This window comes from Asparagus officinalis, chromosome 8 (assembly GCF_001876935.1).
Source record: "Asparagus officinalis chromosome 8, Aspof.V1, whole genome shotgun sequence".
NCBI lineage: Eukaryota > Viridiplantae > Streptophyta > Magnoliopsida > Asparagales > Asparagaceae > Asparagus > Asparagus officinalis.
The window spans coordinates 23,006,696-23,028,605 of NC_033801.1; the positions used below are offsets into that span (position 1 = coordinate 23,006,696).

General features: G+C 36.0%; 1 protein-coding gene across 3 annotated transcripts in view; it reads left to right on the forward strand.

Moving 5' to 3' along the window:
- The window catches only part of LOC109820009 (phosphatidylinositol N-acetylglucosaminyltransferase subunit A), a 12,619-nt gene continuing 7,002 nt past the window's right edge, over positions 16,294 to 21,910 (forward strand). For 2 of the 3 annotated variants that reach the window (XM_020386040.1, XM_020386044.1), the window contains exons 1-3: positions 16,294 to 16,459; positions 16,548 to 16,660; positions 17,301 to 17,399. The gene's annotated coding sequence lies outside the window, so the exon portion shown is untranslated. The remainder of the gene's footprint in view (positions 16,460 to 16,547; positions 16,661 to 17,300; positions 17,400 to 21,910) is intronic. The other variant, XM_020386043.1, reaches the window with a different exon arrangement.

A 21,910-nucleotide genomic window follows, 5' to 3' on the forward strand; every position in this document is an offset into this window, starting at 1 on the left:
CATAGGTCTCCACGAACAGCTCAGTGTTAAAGAACGACGATGAATGTTACTATCTGATCCACAGGAGTTCGATTGATGTCGATGAACGATTAAAGCAAATCGACAAACTACGAAGGCACGGGCTAATCGGGAACTTTTTGGGGACACCCCAGGGGCGTCCTAGATTTTTGAGGACACCCCAGGGGTGTCGCCTATAAATAGAAGTCTTAGGCCTCACTTTTTAGGGATCTGGATTTTTGGAGAATTGGCGAAGCCCTGCTGGAGTGAAGAGTGATCGAGCACTTCAACACAAGAGAGTTCTTCATCAGATCTACATCACCCGCATCCGTTCCTTAGCATTACCCCTCGTCGGTAATCCTAAGAAGAGCAAATATCTCGCTTTATCCGAGATAGGCGCTTCAAGTTTCTAGATCTCCTCGCGGATCGACGAAGCTCTGCCCGATTTTTCTGGATCAGATCTGATTGCCAGGTAGTCCACGGATATCGACGTCCCCGTCACAGGCTAAAGACCCACGCAAGCAAGAGACGATAAACGGATCTTGTGTTTATTTTCAAGAAAGTTGTAATTTTTATTTTCGTTATTTGAATTCATTTGTAACGTTTAAAGTTTAATGAAATAAATGATGAAGGCAACTTTTGACGAAAACACCTCACACGAACGGCATCGCCGTTTCACATTCAGTAACGACATTGCCGTTTCAAGACCATCTCTCGATCTCAAACTAATGACATCACCATTTCAAGCCATCTCTCGGCCTCAAATGAACGACATCACCGTTTCACAGTCAGTAACGACATCGCCGTTTCAATCCATCTCGACATCTCAATGTCTCAACATCGTCGTTGATCCATCATGGGTTTCAACATTGTTGTTAATATGGCTCCTTTAGAAAAGATTTCTAAACCACCTTAGCCCCTCAATGATCAAAGTGATTGGACGAGGTGGTCCACCATTGTCGCAAATGCCTTGTATGGTGCTAGTCTGCTTGATCATCTCACTAGTTCGGGACCAGTTTCGTCGTCCATCAGCATTGTTGCTTCCTCTAGTTTTGTTATATCTAGCAGTGGTGATACCGATCTTCAAACCGCACGTGCTCTCTATGTCAAGGAGAATTCGAACTGACAGTTGCAGGAATTTTGTGTTATGGATTATTTCACTCACTGTGTTGGCTCTAGTCTCACTATCGAGATTGGCTCACTTCCCTCTGCTCGGTCTATATGGATTTGTCTCACTGAGTGCTTCACAGAGTGCTCCGGTGCATGAGAGACATGTAACACCCCGCCCCGGAATCCCGGAGTCGGTACGCTACTAGATCTGATGGTCACCCATCCTAGAATTTCTCCAGGCCAAGCACGCTTAACTTTGGAGTTTCTAAGAATTAGGTTTCCGAAAAGAAGATGCATCTTGGTGGTATGAGTATTCCAATCAAATCTATCAATACTAATCACATCACCTTCTCAAGAGTTGGGGTATTACAAACTCCCCTTTCTGAACTCACATGGTATACCGCCCCGGAATTCCGGAGTCGGTACGTTATTAGATCTGATGGACTGGCCTCACAAACCACCACATGTCTTTTTCAACACGTTTTGTCCTCACTCACGTGCTCCCTGGAAAACTTCCCAGGGGGTCACCCATCCTAGAATTTCTCCAGGCCAAGCACGCTTAACTTTGGAGTTTCTAAGAATTGGGTTTCCGAAAAAAAGATGCATCTTGGTGGTATGAGTATTCCAATCAAATCTATCAATACTAATCACATCACCCTCTCAAGGGTTGGGGTATTACAAGACATATTTTCTGCAACGCGTTGCTATACAATACAAAGGTAGTTCCTCTCTGCAGTCTTATTTTAGTCAAATGCAAGCCTATTGGATAGAATTATGCTCCATGCTTCTTGGACGTGATTCCACATACGAAAACTGGCTAGCCTAGTATGAACGACGTGAGATGCATCAGCTATTTCAGTTCATTCCTGAATATTCAACTATGCTTAACTAACTGCTTCATCAGTCTTAATTTCTGACTTTGACCTCGGTTATGGGAGCTCTCACTGCTTATAAGACACGACAGCAGATCGCACAACTCATTTGATAATAGATGCTCCTGCCTCTTCACTTGAGACTTATATATGTACCATTCACTGCTTCTATTATGAATCCTACTTCTCAACAGGCTCGATCTAAGATTTTTTGCACATATTGCAAAAAGAAGGGACACCATATTGAGACATGCTTCAAGCTTCATCTTGAGTTACGTTCCCCAGGTACCGATCGTGGTCGACGACCCCCTCAGTCTCAGCCCAGGCCATTGCTATACAATCTATCACTTCTGACACTACTATTCAAGCTATTAAAAATCTTCGTCGTTAACTTGATGCTCTTCAACATACCACCTCTTCATCACTGTTGCTTTGCTAACTCATCGACTACACAAGTCTCTGGTATGAATGATCTCTGGATTTTTAACTCTGTTTGTTCCTTTCATATGAATCGTAATGCCTCACTCTTATCCTCTGTCTTCACTTCATCTTCTCTTTCCACTATCTACACGGCTGCTGGATAACCATTGCCTATCACTTAATATAGCTCTATCACCCTATAAAATAATCCATTTGGTCGTCTAACACTTGGCCCCATCTATGTGGCTCATTGGTTGTGCTTGAATTTAATTTCTAATAGGTCTTTATATATTGTTAGCCTACTTGTCTCATTTTCTTCTTATACTTGTCTTGTGCATGATCCATAGAAGGACAAGACTGTTGGGGCTGGTCGTAGGAGGCACAAACTGTATTTTCTGGAATATGTTCACCTTCCAGAGTCCGTACGTCCACATTCTCTTGTTGCTTTTGTTTGTCCATCAAAACCTTCTACCTCGCTTCCAGCCAATTTGTGGCATAGATGACTTAGTCATATGTCCAATAAAAGACTGGAGAGTCTTATCCAGTCCAGAGTACTTAGTCTTGTGTTATCTATTTCTTGTATTGAGTCATGTATTGATTGTAAATTGGCTAAATTTACTACTCTACCATTTCTAACCAATACATCTATCTCCATTTTCTTATTCGATTTAGTCCATTCCGATATTTGGGGGCCATCTCCTCTACATTTTTTATCTGGTTATTTATATTATGTTAGTTTTATCAATAATTTTCTCATTATACATGAGTCTATTTACTTAAAAATCGTTTTGAGATACCTGCTACGTATCAAGCCTTCACTGCTATGATCTTCACTCAATGGAAAACTCGTATTAAAGTTTTTCGATCTGACTCTGCCAAAGAGTATTTATTCTCTACCATGCTCTCTATCATGACCTCTCATGAGACCATCTTTCAACAGTCATGTCCCCACACTCATGAGCAGAATGATATTGCTGAACGCAAACAGCGTCATATCCTCGATACTGGTCGATCCATGCTCATTCCATATTCTGTTCCTCGTCATTTCTGGGCTGAGACCATTATCACCATTGTTCACGTCATTAATATCACTCCATCTAGCTCTTTTTTTGGTGCTACTCCTCATAGTCGTGTATATACTCATACTCCTCGCTATGATCTGGTTCGCATCTTTGGTTATCGATGTTTTGTTTTTCTGCCATATCATGACCGTGATAAATTATCTCCCAGAGTTGTTCCCTATGTTTATTTAGGAATTAGTCCAAAACATCGAGGTTATCGTTGTTATGATCCTACATCTTGTCGAGTTCATATATCTAAACACGTTCAGTTCGAAGAGGATTCTCCATATTACTCTGGTTCTGATAACTTTAATTTCCTCCATACTACTAATCATTCTTCACCGCCACCTACACCACCCACTTCTTTACCTCGATTCTCCTTTGAGATCTTCCTAACATCTCTCCATCTGCTTTTGTTGAATCTCCCTCACTCGAGCCTTCTCATACACCATCTGCTCCCCTAGCTCCCTCTCCCTCGGACACGGTGCCCACTATAGAACATACTGCTGAGCTCTTCATACTTGCACTAACATTTCCCCCACCTGAGGTTTCTCTTGCTCTTTGTTGAGGCAAACGACCACATGTCATGCCTAAACGGTATGCTTCAGTTACTTACTATTCTCTTATCTTTTATAATTTTCTTGATGTCATTCATACTACCATTGAGCCAAAAGTCCTTTCAAGAGGCAGTTCAATTTCTAGTGTGGTGACAGACTATGGTTGAGGAATTACATGTCTCTCAGCAAACACACACATGGGATGTTGTTTCTTGTCCTCCTGACGTCTCTCTAGTTGGCAGTAAATGAGTTTATAAGGTCCAGTATCGTCCTGATAGCATCATTGAATGTCGGAAGGCCCGTTTATTAGCTCGTGGTTTCACTCAGCAACAATGTATTAATTATGAGGAGACATTTGCTCATGTTGCTTAGATGTCCACCGTTCGTACTCTCCTTACAGTTGTTGCTACTCATCGTTAGCCCATATATCAAATGGATATCAAGAATACTTTTCTCCATGGTGTTGGCCTTCTTGTTTTGATGATGTTTAACAAACAATTTACTTCTAATGTTGTTTGTCTAGTGTTTGTGTTTTCGTATTTATTCTAGGCAAACAACGAGTTGGAGGATGGATGGATTGCGCCATAACGATCATATCAAATGGAGGTTGGCGGAATTGTGGAGTGAAGCATCGTACAATTCAAGTTCAAGATCCAAGTTTAGCTTCATCCACAACGTGTACCAAGTTGAGCTCAATGAAGATCAAGATCAAGCTTGGGTAATGTAGTTTTAGATTTTATATTATGTGTGTTATATACTCTAAGCTCAATATCTGTACACACACAGTTATTGGTTTCTTCGTATATATATATAGTTATATATATACATAAGTTTTGGTTTCTATGCATATATATAGTTATATATATACATACATGTGTTTTGAGTTTTTATGATTATATATATGAAATTATATATTTCATATTTTTTATTGTGTTTTTGAAAACATTGCATAGAATATGCAATTTTGTGAAAATATTGTTTTATTAGTTTATAGACTTCAATATCAGTTTATACATGTTTTACTAAGTCTATAGAAACATTTCACAAAGTTTCAAAAGTTGGTTTATGTCAAAACATCAAAATTCAAATATCTCATATTTTCAAGTTTTGGACTATTTTGTAAAATGATGATATTTTTCATTTGGGAGGTCCTTTCTAATAACCAGTCACTGTAGCATGTTTATTATCATGTCTACAATCATTCCCCAAAGCTTTATATTTTTTGGAATTTATTTGATATTTTTAAACAGTGTTTTAAATCAGCATATCAGTTATCTGCTGTGTCAGTTTTCGGTCGACCGTACCGGTCGACTGATCATTTGATCTTTCATCACTAGGCGACAGAGAGTTGGTCGGTCGACCGGTTCGATCGACCGAAAGCTCCATCGGTCGACCGCACCGGTCGACCGATGATGGTCCAGAACGTTTCTTCGTGTTTTGCTTATTTTCTTGAGCTGTTTGCTGGGGCTGTTTTTGTCTTTTGGCTTGGGGGTTTTTGACTGAGATTTAGAGTGGGTATAAATACCCTATTGCTATTCTTTTTCAAAAAAAGCCAATAAGTTTTTAAACAAGGTTTTTAAAAAGAGTTTAAGCTTGTTTAAGCTTGTTTAAGGGTTTGGTTTAAAGCAGTTTTAGCTTTCACAAGTGGAGGAGATTATCTTATTGTTTGGGCCTCAAATCTCTATCTCTCCATCTTGATCTAGAGAAGTTTTCCTAAACTCAACTCTACTTTTTACTTATAATTATTTGTTAATTATCATTTCTATTAAAGCTAGTTTTATATTGAGTTTAGATTTGATTTTATATTACTCATTGTTACACACACCCACATTGAGCTTTTAGTATTTACATACATAGTATAGTTGGGTGGTGAGAGATTGTAACTTTGAGTTGTGCTTTCATTGTGTTCTCATCCATAGTTGAGAACAATCATTTGTTATATTGTGCTTATTGTGAAATTCACTTTGTAATACACTTGTACACTGAGTGAGGAGTGTGTGGTGAGAGTCGGGGATCGTCCCAAGAGGAGTGGCATCGGTTGACGAGCCTAGGGAGAGGTTGTAACCGAGCACTTGAGGGAGACACGGCTAGGTCCAACACTTAGTGGGTGTAGAGTGAGATTACAATGGTGTGTTGATTGTAAAGTTTTCGGTTAGCTAGAAAATCGAGTGTGAGGTGTAAACGTTATTCGGGTGAACGTAGAAAACCCGATTGATAGTGGATTTCTCCCCGGGAGTGGGGAGCGGAGACGTAGGACGGAAGGTCCGAACTCCGTGATCATTTGATCGTGTTTGAGTGTGCTTTGGCGTTCACTTCTATTTATGTTCATATCTTATATCGCCATTGTGCATTGCTCATTACTATATCATCCACTATCTTGTTTAGATTATCTACCATTGTGTTGTTTATATATCCTTGCACATACATTGCCTATATCTCATTATTAGGATATATATTATTGTTCATATTGCTTATCTTAGCTTACAAATATTGTTGTATTTCATACTTGCTAGGATAACTTATCAATTAATTTTTAATTGGCATTTAAATCGGATTAGATTAGTATAAGACCCTAATCACACCCCCTCTAGGGTCTAACACATGGCTCTTTATCTGAGACCGTGTATATGCAACCACCTCCATGGTACAATATTCCTCCAGGACATGCATGTCTCATTCGCCATGCTGTTTATGGTCTCAAGCAGGCACCCTGCGCTTGGTTTGAGTATTTTCGCGATGTCGTGCTGAAGGCGGGCTTTATGGAAAGTCATCAATATGCTTCTCTGTTTTTTTGTACTACATCACGCGACAGAGTTTTATTACTCCTTTATATAGATGATATGATCATTACTGGTGATGATGTTGCTGATATACAATACACAAAATCTAAATTGCAACAACAATTCCACATGAAGGATCTTGGATCTCTTCCCTATTTTCTTGGTCTAGAAATTTCTCAGGGCCCGCGGGGAGTACTACTGTCTCAACAAAGTATCTCTCTGATATTCTAGCTCGTGCTGAGCTAACTGACGATGCAACTGTCGATACTTCACTTCAACAGAATGTCAAACTTCGCTCTACTGATGGTGAGCCTCTATCTGATCCTAACTGATACTGATATATTGTTGGTCAGTTGGTCTGTTTGTGCATCTCTCGACCAGATATCTCATGCTATTAGCATTGTCAGTCAATTTATTAATGCCCCACATTCTATACACTATGTTGTCTTATTACGAATTCTTTGGTATCTTCGGGGTACTGATACTCGCTCTCTTTTGTTTCTTGCTATATCCGATTTAGAGCTTCGTGCATATTCTGATACTGATTAGGCTGGTGATCCAACTACCAAGAAGTCTACCACAGGTTATTATGTATTTCTTGGAGATTCCCTTATTTCCTGGTGGAGTAAAAAACAAGATGTTATTTCCCTTTCTAGTTTCGAGGCAGAGTATCGTGCAATATCCACAACAACTAAAGAGATTATTTTTTTTCATCGTCTTCTTAGTGATTTTAGTATTTCTGTTCTAACTCCAAACACATTGAGATCGATGCTCATTTTATTCGTCAATAAGTTATCAATGATAAGACAATTCAACTTCCTCATGTCTCATCCGCTGATGAGCTTACAAATTTCTTTACGAAGGTCTTACCTATTCATCGATTCCAGTTTTTTGTACGCAAATTCACTTTGTTTGATCCAACATGAGTTTGAGGGGGGCTGTTGATATTATTGTATGCATTAGTAGTAGGTTTAGTCCCACATCCGTTATGAGAGCACACCTCACCCTCCTCTACTTGTATGTATATGTATATATATATATATATATGGGATTTCCTCCTTGACGCCTCTAAAATCATATGATTGAGCGACATTGTGGATGATCCGCTCCGTTGAACTTGATCTACATATTCTAAAACCCTAACACACCAAGTTTGGGGTGAACCCATTGTCGTTTAACTCTCCGTCGAGCCATGTGAAAAGTTCTATTCATTCAAAACCGTTAAAATTGATACGAGTGGATGAAAGGTCAAACGACGACGGGTTCACCCCAATCTTGGTGTGTTAGGGTTTTAGAATATGTAGATCAAGTTCAACGAAGCGGATCATCTACAATATAGCTCAATCATGTGATTTTGGGCCGTGTCATTAGATGATTATCTAATGCGTCACTTTAGGAACACTTTTCCATATATATATATATATATATATATATATAGACACACACACACACACATTCAATACTTAATCTAAGGGAAATTTACCCCAAGACTTTCTCCCTCCTTTAACAACTTGATTCCATCGTATCAAATGAGGCATAAATATTTTTTTTAAAATATCCAAGAAAAAAGGATAATTAGCACTTAAATATCTTATAATTTCCCTAATTTTCACTTATATAGCTTCAGTTCTTTTTGGCTGCATTTATATACCCTAAAATTTTTAAATGTTGCACTTTAATACCTTTTTATGCACACATGACAATGTTCCTCCCAACAATATTTTATAACACTCACATGTTAATTTTAAAGTTTTTAACATTTAATTTTTGTGAAATTCATTGTTTAGCCCAACCTTAATTCTATTTTAAACTGACCTGAATTCTATTCTATAGAAAAAAATATTAACAATAAATTTAACAAAAATTAAGGGTAAAAATATTTTAAAATTAGCATATAAGTATTACATGGGAATTTTAACAATAAATTAAAAAAAATTAAGGGTTAAAATATTTTTAAATTAACATATATAAGTGCTGCCAAAAACAGGTGAGAGTATTTTAGTGCAAACTTGGGGAACTATAAGGTATTTAAGTGTTAATTAGCCAAGAAAAAAGCCACATGCTTCTCACATGATAATTCAAGTGCTGGCATTAGAAATTATAGTTTACTGGAGAAAAAAAGCTTATACTAGTTTCTCTAATTAAAACAATATAGATATAGATTAGTTTCTTACAAACATACCTAATAGTTGGCGATAGTTTTATGAGTTTTAACCTCTTAATTTAATTTGTTTCTTTGTAGTTATGAGACCTATATTAGGTAGGGGTGGCAAATGGGTCAATCTGACCTGACCCGACCCGACCCATATAAATTTTGACCCGACTCGATCGCATAATATTGACCTGACCCAACCTATCAAATAATAGGGTCAACTCGTTCATTAAACAGAGTACCCACTGACCCAAGTGACTCATTTAATTACTTTATAATTTTCATGTACTTAACTATCACGCCCCGCTTTCCAAAATACCCAAGAATCTGAACGTGAAGAAGCCTGCAATGTATTATATTAAGGAGAATAAATAAAATTAAAACATTTCTCCTCAACCTAATATGCTAAGCGTCAAGAAATAAATACAAAAGCACAGGTCCCCGATCACAGATAGCGAGAATATAATAAACAATATAGAATAAAATAATACATATCACAAATAAATATCATCCAAGATTTAATATACGGGTCAAACATGCCCTTATTACAAAACTGAACAAATAAATACTGAAGAGATATAAAATACATCGTTCCACGAAAAAAGAAAGGAAAATACTACAAAAGAAACTAAGATCATCAACTAAAAGAATGATAATTGAGCTTCGGCCTATTCTTCAACTCTATCTGCAAGACACTCCTGCTGAGAATCCTTCGGTTCTGGCACATCTCCAAGCTGGACCTGTCCTTCCTCTAAGTCTGATGTATACCAGAGAAAACATGTGTATATCAGCGTGCATGGCATACGGTAAGACCTCACAAAACAAATAGAATGAACGAAAACCCAAGCGAAAAACGATACGATAACAGAAATGACAAAAGAACGTGCAACTGCAAATCTGATAAAATTAACATGCAAATTCACTACTAAAATATGATAATCATAAGAAATCCATAAATCAATCGGTAACGAAGTCATGCAGCTAGCGATCGGAAATCATCCAAGTGACAAGCTCATACAACTAGATAAAATTAATACTTAAAAATCTACAACAAGAGACATAGTACGTCGAGTGAAATAATCCAAATAAGGAAACTCTCATGTATATATCATATGTCTTAAATTATAGATAATTAAATATTAATCCCGATCTATGTATGAAAAGAAAAACAATTGGCCTACATCTCACAAGAATCCATAATCATCCAAGTGATGGAATCACACTACTATCCATACTATCACAACTCACTGGTCCACATCTTAACAAAACTAACAAAGTTCACCATAATACACGCAAGCATATTATTCTTGTTTTATATATTATTTGAATTGGGGAAGAATATTTTTATGTATATAATTGGGTCCCCGTAAACCTGTTCGGGGGCCGCCTCCAAGTCAAGTATTGGCCCTCTGGCCTATGTATATAAAACTCACGATATCACCATAACAGGAAAATATTGTGCCCGTTTATATACATGCTATATTCTCTGTCCAATTCTCCTTTATAAACACCATGTTTATCAGATTAATTATGCAATTGTACATGAAATATTGTGCACTAGCCATGAAGTTACCGTGGAACAACTTCTATAAAACTATGAAAACAACTATGACCCATAACACGTCCGATCAAGAGTGCATCGTCTAGTTAGTGCTATAATAGTAATAGTCAAGGAAACCTCATACCGGGATATCGATATCAAGGGAACTCGGGACTCCTCACTTCGGGATATCGATGTCGAGGGAGTATAGTTATATTTTGAAGCATGCTTATAAATTATACTTTTAACAGAAGTCATCTTCATGTACAGTCTCTCCTATTGGATAACAACTAGGTGATAAAACAACAAACTTCCATACAACTATTCATGTCAAGCAATCTCATGCAGGTAATAATATGTCACAGACTAATCTAATTAATTAACTCATAACAGATCTAGAATTTGAATTATGAATCAATAAGTAATGGGATCTTGCCTGCGAGGCTAATGAGGCCTATCAACGATGCGGTGGCGGCGCTGCGGAGACAAATCTGGACTAAAGGGGGTTGCGACGTCAGCGAGAGGAGATAACAACGACGGATCTGATGGTTGAGTTGTGGAGCTGGACGGCGACATCGACGACGGGTTCGATGGTGCGGGGATCTCGGTGTGGCTACAGGGCTCGTCGGGTGGTGGTGAACAGCTGAAGGGATTGCTATCGGTGAGGCTACGGGTCCACGGTTGGTGACGAGAGTGAGGAGGAGGTCTGGCCGCAACGGTAATAGACTCGGATGCTGGGGGTTGGGGCTAGCTCGGGAGAGGCACCACGGTAGAGTTGCAGTTGTTGGCGAACAGGAGGAGGGCGGAGGTGGTCGCGGAGAGCGGTTCAGGGGTGTCGGGCGAGGGAAAGAGATGGTGGAGAGCTTGTGGGGCTGTGGTCCAGGAGGAGTCGGCGGTCGGGCGCAGAGGAAGCTAGCGGCAAGGGGCAGCGGAACGGAGGTGGGCGGGATTCGGGTGGAGAGTTGAGGCAGGAGTTGAAATGTGATGGACGTGGTCCGACGGAGCTTGATGGGCGCGGGAGAAGGGCGGTTGAATGAGTTGGAAGGCACGCAGAACGTCGACTAGACGGGCGTCAGGGAAGGCGGCAACGGCGGACGTTCGTGTCGAGTAACTGGCGATGAGGGCTGCATGCAGATCTGAGGGAGGAGTAGCGGGGTTTGGCGTTTTGTCGGAGGGTGAGCGGCGAGAGGGGCCGGCGGAACTGGAGGTGGGTAAACGTGCTGTTTGAGGCGGGTGGTGTGGCGTGGTTGGGGAAGGCCAACCGGCGGCGTAGGGGGAGGCGACCGGGACTTAACAGTGACGGCTCAAGGCTGACGCAGTTGGCCGAGGCGGGGGAGCTAGGCTGAGGCAGACGTTGGATCTGCCTGGTCGAGCTGCGATGATGAATGGAGGAAGAAGGCAGGTTAGCCGGCGGGAGTCTCGGCGGGCGGTGGTGGTTGAGGGCATTGGGCTATGGTGCGGAGAGCGCGGGTCGGCAGTCGGGTGCGGCGGTGAGAACAGAAAAGAGGCGGCGACGTTTCATGAAGAAGGAGAATAAAAAGGAGAGCAGATAATAAAAACATATATATATATATATATATATATAAGTATATATATATATAAATATATAATATATATATATATATAAAAGTATATATATATATATATATATATATAGTATAGTATATATAAGATCACAACAAATTAATTCCAAAAATTTTCATCGCACGAAATTAATTTATAAATATTAAAATTATTTAAATAAATATAAAACTTGGATTTTAAATTATAGAAAATTGTAGAAAACCAAGAAAAATACAAATACTCTTTTAAAATAATAATTGAATATTTTAAAATACCAGAAAATTATTTTAACTAGTATCGAAAATTCATGGTCCTTACATTAACATAGAATCTATGTTTAAAGTTTTATGGTCCTATTTATCATTTATAGGTTTTGTTACTATTCATAAGTCTAGATATTTGTTTTTTATAAAATTTAAATTTTTTGAACGTTTTTTATAAATTTTAAAAGTTCTAGGGTGTTTTCCACAACTATCATTTTCTTAGTTGACCTTTCTAATTTATAAAGTTTACCCATTGCAAGTTTTGATTATTTAGTTATTTTTTAATTTGGATTTTTGGGGGTATTTCTTATAGTTTTTGAAGCTTTTAGGTTCTTTTTGCAAATACCAAAATTTTTATGTTACTGTTTATAAGCTATAAATTTTATAGTTTTTGTAAGTTTTCATATTTCTAGCGCGCGTTATTGTAAAATATAGCTTTTATGGTGTATCTTGCAAATTGAAACATTTAGGGTGTTCGTTGCAAATTTCAAAATTTTTACGTTGTTGTTTGTAACTTATAGATTTTGTACTTTTATATAAATTTTATTGTTTCTAAGACATGTTTCTATAATAGTTTGACTTTTAAGGTTGTATTTTACAATTTACTTAACTTTTAGGGTGTTTTTTTGCAAATTTTAAAATTTTAATGGTGCTACTTATAACTTACAGATTTTGTACTTTTTGTAAGTTCTAATATTTTTGGGGAATGTTGCTGTAAAGTTTGACTTTTGAGCATGTATTTTGCAATTTTTCAAACATTTACGGTGTTTTTTGCAAAACTAAAAACTTTTCAGTGGGTTTTTGGAATTTAAAAATTATAAAATTTTCACTCTTGATAAATTTCAATTTTTTAGTTTTTTAAAATGTTTACTTTTTTGGGTGTTTTTACAACTTTTGAAACTATTAGGCTGTTTCTTGCAAATTATAAAATTCGCATGGCTATTTATAAGTTATAGATTGTGTAGTTATTTGTAGATTTTGATTTTTCAATGGTGTGTTTTGTCAAATTTGACTTATTTAGGGCGTTTTTACAACTTTAAAATCTATCGGGGTGTTTTTTACAAATTTCAATATTTTCATTTGTGTTGTTTATAAGTTTTAGATTTCGTGTTGTTTGTAGGTTTTGATATTTCTCGGCCATGTTTTCATAATTTTGACTTTTTGAGGATATATTTTACAGTGTTTGAAACTTGTATTGTGTTTTTTACAAATTTAAAATTTTTTAATATGTTATTTGTAATTTATAGATTTTTGTACTGTCTTGTAAGTTTTTATATTTTCATGGTTTTTGGTATATTTTGAGCTTTTGAGGATGTTTTTTAATTTTTGAATCGCAAAGCGTGTTTTATGCAAATTAAAAAATTTTCATAATATTGTATGTAATTTCTGGTTTTTATAGTGTTCATATGTATTGATATTTGTGGGTTTGTTTTTATAAAATTTGAATGTTAAGGGTTGAATTATAAACAAGTTAAAGTTAAACCGATCGACGGGTTGATCCGTTTATTGTCCTATTAATAATTGGGTTTTTTGGGTCAACCCGTTTATGATCCGACCCAAATAGTGACATATACCCATTTATATTGGGTCGGGTTAGGTCGGATTAGCGGATCGGGCCATAAATTGCCACCACTAATATTAGGGTCCACGTATTTTCTAAGGACTCACATTGCCTCCCCTCTCAAACTAGCTACATTATTAATGCGTATGGGTCATGATATATGTGTTTGTGTTGTGTACTGGTAGATCCGACCAAACCGTTCATTAGTTGGGTTATTTCGGGTCTAATCTAAAACTAATCGTCTAAACCATTTTATGATCGGTTTATGGTTAAACGGATCAGTAGCTAACCCAATTCATTCCCTTGTTTTTTCTAGGGTTTCTCCTAGATGTGCCAATTTATTACCGACCCACCAATCCAACCCGATCCGATTCGTTTATAATAGATGGAGTTAAGATTATATGGATCGGGTTATAAATGGGTCATCATGGACTCTCTCTTTTACTAGACTAGTATAGTGCATGTGCGTTGCACGTGGTATATAGTTATATTAAAAATAACTAAAAGAATAATATATAGATATTGAATCAATGTACTAATAATATAATGTATTTATGTTTTGGTGTAGTGTAATATTCTTCTTAAAAAATTATTATTTTAATAAATATCTTAAGTATCATACTATAATGACCATATTTTGTAAATTATTAAATTAATATTTAATATTAGATATATGCCAAAAAATACTTTCATTGATATAGTTATTTTAATAAATATTTTAAATATTAATCTATAACCAATTATATTAATATTAATAATTAAAAAGAGTAAATAAGAAATTACCCTCCACACAACAATTGAACTTGCTCACTTTTTCAGATGGCCAAGGGACAGTCATCCAATATTCATCACAAAAGATTAAGACATAAAAAAAATGAAAACATGTAATACGAATTAAAATGAGCAAAGAACCAAAAAAATAAAGCATTTAGATATGCACTAAAAAAAAGCACTTTACTTATTTTGCTTTTAGAGTTTGACGATGTGTTCTAGACTTGCAAAATACACTACTATGTAATCTCAAATGGTATTTTAGCATTCAATTAGTAAAACTCTATTATATAATGAAACTAACATAAGAATTTACTTCGATTCATTCTGGAAGCATAAGGAGATTCATAACATGCAATGGAAATCACCCGCAATAACATATTTTATAGCGATTTTGCCACAACATGCATTATTTTAATCTCAAAGCAGGTAATATATTTTTTCACCTCAAATATTAGTATAATTGATCCTAGTGCCATTTAGTTCATCCGCCATCGTCTTCCAGTAGTCCTATGGCCTCGTCTTTTTCTACTCTATGGCCTCGTCTTTGTCTCCTATCATTGTCGAAAGGTCTCAATGTATCATTGTTGTTTACAACAACTGTCTTAACATCTCACTGCCTTACTGTCATCCTCCACCTTCGTTAACTTCCCATGGCCACTCCTTGGCATATATATAACAATCGTCAGCGACCACACAATGCTCATGAGTTATTCAACCATCGCTATGCATCTCTTAGAAATTGTATTGAACATATTTTTGGCATTTTCAAGTCTAGGTTTACTATTTTTAAGTCTCAACCTCCAGGTTTTCCATATAAGACTCAAAAAAGTATGATCTGGGCTGTATCACTCTGCATAATTTTCTAAAGATGGAGAACTCTAACGATGACTTTAAAGTTTCTGATCTTCCTCCAGAGGCACCACGCAATGTTGCTCTGATTGATGGTGATTCTGATGAGGACGATGACCTACAAACTCAACAAGCACAGCGGACAGCTGCATCACGTTGGAGAGAACAAATGGCAAACACAATGTGGGAGGATGGGACAAACGTGGCCTAAGGAGTCTAGAGCAAAGTTATATGTCGGTAGATTATATTTGTAATAATTAAGATTTAAGTTACCGACTAAAGACTTTATTTGTAATAATTGAGACTTTATCATCATTGTAATAGATGTAGGAATGACTAAATAATTATTGCAATTGAAAATTTTATTAATATAACATAATAGTTAAAATAAACATTAAAATATTCAAAGATTGATTAATATTAATATTATTATTAATATTTTATATTAAAATAATCTTAAAAATAATATTATTGTATATTATAACTATTATTTATTTAATCATTTGATGTTATATCAAGTTAAACTTGAACTTATTTATAATATCATATTATAAAAAAATGTCATAACAATTGTTCCATTCAAATTATCCTTTTATCACATTTTACCCCACTATATCCCACTCAAATTATATCAAAATGGAGCAATTTAACCCAATTTACACCGATGAATAACCCCCCTCCCCCTAAATCTCTTCTGTTTCTCACTCTGGGCGAGCTGAGCTCCTCATCGGCATTGATCCCGACCCCAACCCCTCTCCTCCGCCTCCTCCTCCGCCGCCTCAACCGCCCTCATCGGCATTGATCCCGACCCCAACCCCTCTCCTCCGCCTCCTCCTCCGCCGCCTCAACCGCCTCTCGAACCCAGATCCTCCGACGCCGCCTCCGCCCCGGCATCACCTCTTCCGCTGTAGTCACCGCTGAAGTCGCCGCCACTTCCTACGATAACAATCTTTCTCTCAGGTGAATTCCAATCTCAAATCTTTCGATAAAATTCAGTCAAAATTTTCTATCTAAATTCTAAATGCACATATCGTAATCTCGGATCTAGGTTTTTCCCCTAAAAACTTGACCGTTCCTTTCTCATGCCTCTTCGTCTTGTGGTTTCGTCTCCTCAACAAGCTCGAATCTCTCACTGAGAATCCATGGATGAGGGAGATTAAGGTAAGATTTTCAATCATGGATTTGATTAGGAAATCTGAGGTTAATTTCATTTTTTTTCTTTTGGTATTTGGTTTGGAAATCTGAGGTTAATTTTGCAAATGTGTGAGGTCTGTACTTTTATCCAAGCTTGTAAATGGTTCAGTCATGAACTTGTCTGCCTTTGTTTGTTCATCTTTTTTAATGTTCCTATCTTTGCATGTAAATTGATTTTAGACTACTTGCATGTTTGTAAATGTGCATTAATGATTGTTTGTAATTTAGGTTGAATCTTATAGTTCATTTGTTTGTAACGAAACTCTTTATGAGAATGTAAAGGGTTAAAATTTTTGTTCTCTGTCTTCATTTCCTCTTACCAAGGTAGTGAGTTCCTTTTTATGTTAATACTTGCTTTGGGGAAATATAGGCTTGCCGAAAATGACTGAAAATATAAAATGATATACTTGGTTGCTCTAGATTATGCTTATGTAAGGGATTACTGCTACATATACACAATCACAATAGAGAGAAATAAGTGAGCAAAATTTGTATTTGTTATATCCCTTTCTCTTGAATTCAAAGCCCTAAAGTTTGTTTCTTTTTGTTATGAAATAGATTTTATTTTGTTATATAAAACTTAACCTAAATTTCCTAAAATTTACAGCTCGTATTTGATCATTCAAGCCCTTTTTCAATTTCTCGGGAATCCAAGACTTGGAGGAACGAAAGGACATATATTGCAACTTCTCCAGCTCACAGTCACGTATACCTCCTTCTCTTGGATTCAAAGTCCTAAAGTTTGTTTCATTTTCTTATAAAATAGATTTTATTTTATTATATATAAAACCCAATTGACATTCTTTAAAAAATTGGTTATTTTTGAGTTTCTGGACATGACTACAGAAGAAAGAGCACAGTTACTAGTTAGAATGGTTCAATATGAATCCATGAATATGAATTAGTAATTTTACCAACAATTAGTAGTAATTTTAAGATTACCAAGGCCTAACCACTCCCAATAGATAGCAAAGCACAACAATTGGAACTGAAGCCATGCTATGTTGGGTACTTGTATTAAGACAATATATGGTTTTGTGTACCTTTTAAATCTGTTGTAGATCGATAGCACTTAGCAATAAGCTCCCACAATGTCAAAAGAACATATATAAAGCTGGAAAATAACATGAAGAAAGTAGAAAAGGACACTTAATCTTCATCATGTGTAATAGGAAAACATCATGCCTTGTTGTTTCTCTTCCATGTCTCAATCCCGATTCACGTCCAAGTATATTACAGTCTTAAGTACATTGTGCTATATTCACTAACATGATAAATAAAGAACATGTAATATATTTGCCAATAATACATGTAAATAGAACTTCATAACGAATGCTTGCTTCTTTTGTGCTTTTTACAGAAAGTTGTAGTGAATTCTGACTAGTGAATTAGTGGGAGTTCTAGATTATGATTAAATTCCTCCATAGAAAACTTGCATCTTTTAAAGTTTTTGTAGAAGACTTGCTCACAAATTAATACAATGTACAGTTGTTAGATGGTTGATTATCTTTTTTTACAAGGTGACTTTGTGGAAGCTGCTGAGCAGTGTATCACAATCTATTAGTACTGATTACACTACTTGGTTTTTAACTTTTTTTTTTCCGGATATATAACCTGCAAATGTAGCGCAATCTATTAGCACTATGATAGCATCTTTTGTATTCAGAAGCAAAGTTAGTTAAAGCTGTTTATGAACTTAAATCAAGCAATGGTAATGCAAAGTTTGTGTCAGTGTGATGTGTATCATGTTCTCATGTGATATATTGTTGTATTTCTTAGTATTTTATCACAAGCCTTGCACCAGGTCATGAGTGGCAATTATTGGTTTTAGTTCTTGAAGTTTAGATTAAACTCTACATTTTTGTTCATTACTGTAAACATATATGTTACACAGAGCCTAATATATTGTGTATTACATCATATGTATATTTGCCATTAGAATTCTTTTGACTCATTTGTAGAATAAAAATTCTATTTCTAGTTTTTAATTATCGAAGGATTCTATTTGGGCAAAAAAAAAAAAAAAAAAACTCTAGAAAGTTTGGACAAAAAAATTTGCAAAAAACCCCAAAAAGTTTGTAAAAAACCCCAAAAAGTTTGTAAAAAACCCCAAAAAGTTTGTAAAAAAAATGTTCAAAAAGTTTGCAAAAAGCCCCCTAAAAATTTACAGAAAACACCCCAAAAGTATAATATACATAACTATTATAGTTAAATGGGTAAATGGGTGACTCGTTTGTTAAATGGGCGGGCAAAAACCCGCCTATTTAGAAAATATTAAATAAATCATAAATGGGTAAATGTGTATAACATGCACGCCCATTTAATACCCAATTCCACTCATTTAACACCCCTAATTATGGGTGACCCAGACTGAACCATTTACTACTGACCCATTTAGTTCTAGATGGGTGGAGCAGACATAACTTAGAAAGAACTTGGAACTCTGAGGGTGGGGGGAGAAATCATTGGACTCTCATCCCCAAAAACCCTCGACTCTCATCTCCAAAAGCCCCAGATTTGATATAGCGCGGGTGCGGGGGGCGGCGTTGAGTGGGAGGATAGCGGCGGCGAGCGGAGGCGGTAGCGGCGAGCGGAGCCGCAGCGGCGAGCGTGAGAGCTTTCTCGACAACAGAGTATTTGGTGGCTGTCTCTGTAGCTCTTTGGATATTCAAACGACAAGTATTATAGTATGAATTTGAATTGGGATTTGGTTCATTGCTTGTTTTTGCTCCAATTTTCTTTTGTTTAAGTTTCTATTTGAATTTCAATTTCATCCTAAAGTTCTAATTTGTCAATTTTGTATCCCCATTGCATTAATTAGATAATTTGATGCCTAAACACTAATTGGAATCAAACATCAAGCTATCTAGTATGAATTGAATTAATTGGTTGTACTTTGAATTAAATTGGGGATCAATCCATACTTTGTTTTGTTGCAACAATTTTTATTTGTTTTAGGGTTATTTGCAATTCAATATCCATCTTGTTGGCTGGAAGAGCTTCTGTCAAGATGTAATGAGTTTATGTCAATTGATGATCTTCTTTTGTTAAATGATGTTATCTCCCATTGGAGACAACTGTTACATGCCTTGGATGACGAAGATCATGAGTAGGAAAGGGGAAATGTAGAGGATTTTTTAAAGGAATGCAATAACTTTAGTGATAAACGGATATGTGTAATGATAAACGGGTTATTCGGGTTACAAGGGTCAGGCCGGGCAACCTGTTGAATAAATGGGCGAGTAGCATTGACCCGTTTATTAAATGGGTCGGATCGGATCAAGCTTATATGGTTTCGGTTGATTATGACCTCACTTGACCTGACCGGACCCATTTACCACCCCTAGTTTCTCCGTGATCAATTTCAGAGATTTCGACTTGTTCGAGGGAGCTCTACTACTCGACAAAGGGACCTCGAGAGCACTGATGACGAAGGCAGTGCTGTCGACGACGGTCGGGAGCGATGACCACCCTCGATTTAGCTTTGATGAGTATGTGATTCTTTGAGCAAGCACTTGGAGTTGGATCAGGCTCAATCTATACGTTTGATATTTGCTGTTTTGTTCTTAGCTGATTTGGTTACTGTTGCCTACATAAAGTTTGAATCTTTCTTCGATTAGTGGGTTCAATTGTTGATTATTTTTCAATTTTGGGATTAAAAAAATTTGATTTTCTTACTTGGTTAACTTCTGATCCAATTATTTTTTTGTGTTGATATTAGTAGTAGCCGAAGCACTCCTGGTAACTTTGTAGCTTTTGATCATTAGTTGATAAATTTTTTATGGGTCAGGTCAATTTTAACCTGACCCATTTATTAAATATGAACTATATAATTAGAGTAGTGATAAGTGTACTATATTTTTTCTACTACTTTGGCATTACCACTCACAAAAGAGTGGGGGTCATGATGAATCATCATTATAATTTTTAAGTGAGGTCCCCACTCCTTTGTGAGTAGTAGTGCCAAAATAGTACACAAAGAGTTGTACACTTAAGTGGGGTTAGTCAAATAGAACTCAAAATTAAAACTGAGATAATTTGTGGGACAAATTTTTATAGTGTTAGTCAATTGAAGCCAGAACTGGGATAAAATTATACAGTGTTAATAAACTAGAACTAGATAAAAAGTAGAACTGGGATAATGATAAAAATTTATCCCACTTTTGTCAAATTTTTATATAAAAAAGAGAGTTCTAGTCCCTCAAATTATTCTATGTTTTAATCTAGAGCTAGATGGTTAAAAACTAGAACTTTCTTATTTGTTTTTTTATTTGTCATATTTTATTTCTCTATATCTTCAAACCACAACATAATGTTAGATCACATCTCTTCTTATCCTTCTATTTAATGTTATTTTTCATTTTTTACTGAATATTAGAATTGTATGATTAATTTAAATTTAAAAATTACAAAATTCATGTTTTATTAAGATCTAATTAAAATTAAGAAAATGATGCCTAGCAGTTAGAAAAGGAAAGAGAAAAAAAGGAAAAACTTTGTTTGTTAATTGTATTACAATAATAATTCTAAAAATATAAAAAAGTTATAAATAATAATAATAATAATATCTTATCATCTATCCAATAGTTCTTCAAGATTAATTAACACAAAAGTAAATTATTAGTAGAAATCATAGTAAGATTTAAAACATTAGTTGTCTTATCATCAAAATACATGACTTATATGCTTATTGATTATTAAAAATTATCCTTAATTATACTAACAATTGACCCACTAAAACAATAAATTTCCTGTTTTAAAAAATTCTCCCAAAGATTGATCTGACCCCTACATCACTACTCGAAAATAGAGCCTCAATTACTTTTCACCTACTTCAATGTAAATGTAGGGATCAGATCAGTCCACATCACTATTAAGTTTGATGGAGTAGCTTGGTACCAAGTTTCTCTATTTTTCTCTCTCTATATACACACACATACATATAGATATGTATATATACATAAATATACATACATATACATACATTTATATACATGTGTGTGTGTATACATATACATACACACACACGCGCGCGCGCACACACACACATATATACATATATATATGTATATATGTATATGTATATATATGTATATGTGTGTGTGTAGAAATATGGAGGAACTTGGAACTAAGTACAAGTTTTTGTGCTTAGTTGTGAGGTGACATATTATCCTCCACTCATTCAAATGGGGGACCACATTCACATGGGTTGGGGGG